At 54.5% G+C, this 7,145-nt stretch overlaps 1 protein-coding gene across 1 annotated transcript in view; it reads left to right on the top strand.

The window, feature by feature from the left end:
- The first annotated feature begins 3,444 nt into the window (after window positions 1-3,444).
- LOC102972780 (A-kinase anchor protein 17B-like) overlaps window positions 3,445-7,145 on the top strand; it is a 25,257-nt gene continuing 21,556 nt past the window's right edge. Inside the window, exons 1-2 of the mRNA XM_042974889.1 lie at window positions 3,445-3,598; window positions 7,097-7,145. The exon at window positions 7,097-7,145 is cut by the window's right edge and continues 17 nt beyond it. The gene's annotated coding sequence lies outside the window, so the exon portion shown is untranslated. The remainder of the gene's footprint in view (window positions 3,599-7,096) is intronic.

Here is a 7,145-nt window from a genome sequence, read left to right as displayed (position 1 = left end):
TTGCATTTTGAAAATTTTTTTTAAATTTTTTGAGAGAAAGCGCATGCGTGGGAGCAGGGGAGAGGGGCAGAGAGAGAGAGAGAGAGAGAGAGAGGGAGAAATAGAGTCTTAAGCAGGCTCCATGCCGAGTGTGGGGCTCTATCCCACCACCCTGGGATCAGGACGCAGGCCGAAATCAACAGCTGGACTTTCAACCAGCTGAGCCACCCAGGTGCCCAGGTTTTATTTGCATTTTGAAAGAGGAGATCCTGAGGACACATCTAATCCTAGAGGGGGAAAAAAATGGACAGAGAAGCATTCTGGGTGCCCCTCAAATCCCTTAGTCGTGCAGAGCCAATATTTGAACAGTAAGAACACAGCCTGCTTTCAGAGGCCAAGGAGCTGAGGACTTTGTAAAGATCCTGAAAAACTGCCCACATAGTAGTTTCTAGCATCTAGGGTGAAATTTGATTAAATTAACTTAAAAGTCCCTTCTAACACTGAAGTTCTGTAATTACATGATTCCAATGGCTTCATTTTGATAACATACAGTCAGTCCTGTTCATGTCCTTTCTCTTCAGATCCAGAAACATTCATGCCTATGGTATGTTACAAATTGCTATCTTGATCTAATTGTTCATCTAAGTTTTTGAGATATAATTGACATATAACATTGTGTAACTTTAAAGTGTACAATGTGTTGGATTGATTTATTCTGATGTTTTTTATTTTTATTTTTTTAAAGTTTTTATTTATTTATTTTGAGAGAGACAGAGGCAGTGCGGGTGGGGTACGGGCAGAGAGAGAGAGGGAGAGAGAGAACCCCAAGCGGGCTCCACGATGTCAGTACAGAGCCCGACATGGGGCTCAGACTCACAAAACTGAGAGATCATGACCTGAGTCAAAACCAAGAGTCGGACACTCAACCGACTGAGCCACCCAGGGGCCCCCCTGGTCTTTTAAAAAAATGTTTGTTTATTTTGAGAGAAAGAGTGTGTGTGCACACATGTGGGGAAGGGGCAGAGAGAGAAACCCAAGCAGACTCTTCTCTGTCAGGCAGAGCCTGACTCTGGGCTTGAACCCACGAACTGTGAGCTCATGACCTGAGGTTTAATCAAGAGTTCGACACTCAACTGACTGAGCCACCAAGGCTCCTCTGATTTATCCTGATCTTAAAAAAGAAAAATAAAAGACAAAAAGAATTCAACATACACAATAAGCACATACTCTCTCAAATACAGAATGTTTTAATCTTACGTTGTTTTTTTTTTTTTTTCCAAGTTAAGGTGAAGGAAATGAAAGAAAAGGGCCGTAACCTCTGGCCTTGGAAATGCCAACCTTAATGGACTGAGTTTGAATATTATTCGCTGATACTCCACAAGGAAGAAAATCCCAATGTCAGTTGCCTGGATGAATCTGGAGTCCAATCATTACAAATAGCTGCCTGATGTCTATGTGGCAATGTGAATGGAAGTAGAATCATTATACTGGAAGCACCTGATGAAGGGATCGAATCAAATATTTAGAAATCACGTTGTTATACCCCCTCCCCCATACTTGACACACGTAGGTGCTCAGGATATGTGTTCAATGAATGAATAAAATACATCAATGTGTTGTAGGTCAGGATTAGGAGGGTAGGGGACAGGTTATTCCAGACTTTGTATCAGAGGCATAGAAGTGTCGGGAGACCATGGCTCATTTGAGAAACAGAAGGAAGTTCAGTGGATCTGAAGTATAGAGTGCTCTGTGGTGCAGGTGAGACAGACGCTGGGCAGGTGAGGCCAGATCACCGAGGGTTTCACATGTTATTCGGGGGTTTGGGATCTTATCCTGGAATTGAAGGCGGGGGGGGGGCAGGGGGTTGGAAAAGGAGTAGGAAAGGATCTGAAGCTGGGGTGGGCTTTTAGGTCAGGTGGGGTAACAGGATTATCTTCGTGTTTTAGAGACGACTGTGGCTTCTGGTGTCAAATGGATGAGGAGAGGAGCATTGGGAGGCCACCGGGAGGGGACAAGCCTAGAGGTAAGGTGTCCTGTGGGGAGGCAGTTGTGCACACAGGATGAGGGCCTGAGCTTGGCGGTGGTAGCAAGACAAATGGGAGAGATGTTAAGTACCGAATGAGCCAGTGAAGAGGTCCTGAGAGAAAAGAGTGAAATTAGCACTCCCCTCTCACCCCCAGCAAAACCCAATGACATTTACCAGCTAATCAAGTAGAAAACAGAGCCTTGTGATAGCAGCAGCAGTGAGAAATAGCCCAGGGGTTAGTTGACAGTAAATCTAATATTCGTTGGCTGTGATATAGCCGTCAAGAAAGCAAATGCCATCTTAGGGAGCTCTGAGTAGAAAAATCTAGTGTCTAGACAAGGGATGTGACTGTCCTGGTCTGCTCTGTACAGAAGGGTCTGTGCCCTGGGGTTGGGGGGTGGGGGTGGGGGGGGAAGAGAGACTCGGTTTCCCACCTTCCACTTGGGAAAGCTATAAAGGAATTGGCGTAAACTCGAAGGAGAGACTTGAACTCCGTTCTTTGGAACAACAGAGCCTGGAAGAACTGTGGGGCCGGATTTGCCTTCAAATTGTTGGACCCCCGTGGGAAGAGGGGCCAAGCTGCCTTTGTGTGGTTTCAAGGGGGTAGAAGTTACCAGGGGGCCGGTTTCACTCAGTCTCACGCGACCCAAGTGGCGGTCCGTGGTGCCAGTGAGTGCTTGTCACTGGAAGTTGTCCAGCCTGGAGGGCAGAGCCCCTGTACGTGGGACAAACAACAACAACAACAACAAAACACAAGCAAGACACACAGCAATGCGGGGATAGAGTCAGCGGATGACCTTCGAGGTTCTTGCTGACCCTGTGATGTGTGAGTTGTGGCCAGGCCGGTGTACATTTCGCAGCGGCCCTGCTCAGGGATGAAATGGACAACGGTACCTCTCTCATTAGCTTTTTAAGTATTCACTTATTCAGAATAGGTCGCGTGGGGGTCGGCAGACCAGGTGAGTTGCAGCCTTGAAATCACTGAACTTGGCGCGGGGGGGTTGGGGGGTTGGGGGGGGGGAGCCCGGGCGAAGCCTCTCAATCGTCAGGAGCAACCGCGCAGTGGGATCAACTTTGGCTGCAGCTCCGCCGCACGAGAGGGGCGGGGTTAACTTGAACGGGTCCTCAGGAGAAGGCGATTGGCCCCGGGGATTCGAAGGGGCGGGACTAGCCCAACGTTGCCATTGGTCCTGAGGGCGAGTTGAGGGATCGCAGCCAGGGGGCGGAGCCGGCGAGGGCCGGCAATTGGCTAGGCGAGAGCCCACCAAGCGGAGGGAGGGAGTCGGCGGACGGACGGGCGGGTGGGCGAGCCCGCTGCCGGGAGCCGGGATCCCGGAGTCGGGAAGCAGCCGCGGCGAGCTCGCCAGGGCCGCAGCGGGGCGAGGGGGCGCACGGGGCGTTGGCATCGGGGCGCGCGCGTGCGTCGCCGGCTTGGACGCGGCCATTCAACAGCTGGCCTCGCGGGCCACAGTCGCAGAGAGCGATCGAGAGCGTTGGCGGTTGCGACTGCGGCGGCCGGGAAGAGGCGGCGGCGGCGGTCCCGTTACCTCAGCGGAGACCCGAGCGGAGGCGCAGCGGCCCCTCAGGCTCCGGGTAAATGCCCTCCGCGGCTCTCGCTGACAGGCAGCCACGTCCCGCTGCGTCTCTCGGGGGGGGGGCCCGCCGGCCGCCCCGGCCTAGGCGAGGGGGGGGGGGGCGGGGTGGGGTGGGGGGGGAAGCTCTGGTACCGCGCCGACCGGGCCACGAAGGACCCTCGGTGGAGATTGGGGAGGGGAGGCGCGGGAGGCCCGGGCCGCCCCACCTGCCCCCACAGAGTCGGGCTTTCCAGAGATGCGCCTGGGCTCTTCCCCTGGTCCTCTCCCTTCTCCCTGGACCGCGCCGCGCCTCCGCCGGGCCCCGGCGCCGCACTAGGGGGCGCTCAGGGGCCCCCTCAGGCCGCTGCTCCGGCAGAGGTCACTCGAGGCGCTCCCCCGGGGTACGCCGGCGGCGGCTTCCCGCTTCTGGGAACCGAAGGTGCCCTCTTCTGTTCGAGGCGGGGGCCGGGGCCGCCCCCCCCCTTGCCCCCGCTGCCGCCCCCGCCCCCGTCCAGTTAACGGGGCCCCGCGGGTGACCGGGTCCCTTTGGCTTCAGGGACTTGTCAAGAGTGTCGCTTGAGGTGTTCCGGGGCGGCGGGTGGGATAATCCCTTCCCCTGTCTGACTGGGAGAGCCGGACTCCCTCCCAGGGCCCGAAGCACCGGGTCCCGAGCTGGGAACGGGGGGCGGGGGGGGCGGGGGGGGCAGGGGGACAGGGAAGGGGGGGCGGGGGGCAGGGGGCGGGGCGAGGGGAAGAAGCGGGGTGGGGAGGCCGAAGGTGTGGGAGAAACTGCCGTCCCCGAACTCGGGGCGGGGCGGGGGGGGGTGGGGAGACGGGGTAGCCTCGGCCCTGGGGACCCTCGGCTTTGCGTGTGGCGTCCTGCCCTTTTTGCCGATTTTTCGGAAGGCGGCCGTTCCCGGAGCACTTTTGATCGCGGCCGACCCTGAGGCGCGGCTCCCAGCGCCGGGGCGGGTCGCCTTGGGGGCCTTTTCGGTTTCTCGGGGTCTTTTCTCGTTTGAGGGTAGAGGTGTCGAGGGTCGCGCCCATTTGGGGTCGTTTGCCCGCCTGCCTCTGAGGTAACTTTCAAAGTTCGTGCCGTTGACCTAGCGTGAACTTGGGCGGCGCGGCTGGGGCGTTCATGCTGAGGAGATCCCCGCCTTGGGCTAATCTAGTTGGGATCCCCCAAGTTCTGGTTTTTCGGTTGCCTTTCTTTTTTTTAAAGCTATTTATTTATTTATTTATTTATTTATTTATTTATTTCTGAGAGAGAGAGAGAGAACAAGTGGGGGAGGGGCAGAGAGAGACGGGACAGAATCTGAAGGACGTTTCAGGCTCCGAGCTGTCAGCACAGAGCCCAAATGGGGGTGGGGGTGGGGTGGGGGAGGATGGGGGTCGGGGGCTCGAACCGACAAACCGTGAGATCATGACCTGAGCCTAAGTCCGAGGCTTAACCGACTGAGCTACCCAGGCGCCCCTAAACCCACCCACTTTAAAGTGAAGCCCCTGTGCCCACCCACGTTATTTTTTTTAATGTTTATTTATTTTGGGGGGGCGGGTAGGGGCAGACAGGGGGGCAGAGGATCTGAAGCGGGCTCTGTGCTGACAGCAGAGAGCCCGATGTGGGGCTCGAACCCACAAACCGTGAGATCATGACCTGAGCCCAAGTCGGATGCTTAAGTGAGCGAGCCACCCAGGCGCCCCCTTTTGGTTGCTTTTTAAAGAATATGGCATTCCAGGAGTCACATTTTTCTGTGCCCTGCTTTTTTGGGCGGGGGGGGGGGTTCTCTCAAAGCACGGAGTCACTGGAGGCATGGAGTAAATTGCATGAAGGGGTTTTTACCCCGACTCCTGTTAAGCGCAGAGAAAAGTGACAAGTGGAATAAGCCTGCTGGCCCCGGTGCCCAGGGAATCCCAGCTAGCATACATATCAGAGAATGAATGGCACTGATTTGAGGGGGAGTAACACTGGGGGGAGGGGGCCTGCAGAGGCCATCTTAGCTCCTGTCGTGAGTCATGGGCTTTCCATGAGTCAAGGGCTGTCCCTGGGTCAGCCTTAGGTGGGTGTGCTTCAGCCTGCACGATATTTTAAAAAGCCATTGAATTAGGGGTCAACAGTGAAAAAACCAAAAGATCTTGGGGCACCTGGCTGGCTCAGTCGGTGGGGCATGTGACTCTTGATCTCGGGGTTGTGAGTTCGAGCCCCACGTTGTGGGTAGAGATTACTTAAAAAGAAAAAGAAAGGTGGCACTAGAGGGTATGATGCTAAGGGAAATCAGTCAGTCAGAGAAAGAGAAATATCATGGGATTTCACTCAGATGTGGAATTTAAGAAACAAAACAGATGAACATAGGGGAAAGGAAGGAAAAATAAGATAAAAACAGAGGGAAGCAAACCATAAGAGACTCTTAAATACAGAGAACAAGCTGAGGATTGCTGGTGGGGAGGTGGGGGGGGATGGGCTAAATGGGGGATGGGCATCAAGGAGGGCACCTGTTGGGGTGGGCACTGGGTGTTACAGTAAGTGACGAATCACTAAATTCCACTCCCAAAAGCATTATGACACTATATGTTAACTAGCTTGGATTTAAGTAAAATTTAAAAATTTTTTAAAAGATAAAAACTGAACGATTTCAATAAAAGTCAGGATTTCCAGTTTCTCTTGAAACACCAGAAGGCTTGGTCTGCATCTCGCCTGCGGAAGGCAGATGCTAACTGCTTTAGCGGGGGTCTGAGTGTTGCACATCCCCCCAGTCCTGGGACCTACCGGACCACTGACCCAGACCACCGCTTGAGGGAGACAAGCCCCCACTCGGGAAGATTCTAATTCGGGATTAGCTTCTTGTCCTACTGTGTAGTTAGAGAATTGCTGGACACGCAGCAGAGCTGACTCTGTGAAAGGCGAATAAACGTGCCACACGGGGATGTCGTGGGTGTCACCGGGGACGGTCTGATGGTCAGACTCTGAGCCCTATCCAGAGGTGGTAACCTCTCTTCTGGGCTGGGGTTTTGAATCCCGCTGTGCTAGGGACCCAAAGAGGCATTTGGGCTGGCCTTGCCGTTCTCCTTCATCCTTCAAAAAAAAAAAAAAAATCCCCATTAATCGAGAAGTCCCCGAAGGCACTCCATGTGTTCTGGATGAATAGGTGCGAGCCATTTCTGCCTTGCCATTTGGGGTGGAGCGTTCTCCCTTGGGTCGGTCTGTCCGGGCGCCGCAGGACGTCTAGCCCCCCTGACTCCCAGATTGCCACGTGGCAGCAGTGCCCTTCCCTGTGCCAGCCCCTGTGACAACTACAACCGGCTGTTCCTACGCGTGTGCCAACACTCTTGAAGGGAGCAGTTACCGGGACGTTCAAAACCCCCTGGATGCGGATCCCCAGGAATTCAAACACTCATTTCAAGCGAAAGGCTGTTCGAACCCTTTCTGCTTCTCGGTGACCCAGAAATATCCTCTGCTTCATCACTCACCGTTTTCTTCCTCGGCTTCCAGCTAATCGTCTTCATTCCTTTTTCTCTCTAGACTCCGACCTTCGAGGGCGACTTCTTGCCGTAGCCCCCAAAGTGTCTCA

The sequence above is a fragment of the Panthera tigris genome, chromosome X (genome assembly GCF_018350195.1).
Source record: "Panthera tigris isolate Pti1 chromosome X, P.tigris_Pti1_mat1.1, whole genome shotgun sequence".
NCBI lineage: Eukaryota > Metazoa > Chordata > Mammalia > Carnivora > Felidae > Panthera > Panthera tigris.
Note: the sequence above shows the minus strand (reverse complement) of the source record. Positions and strands in the feature narration are given on the sequence as shown.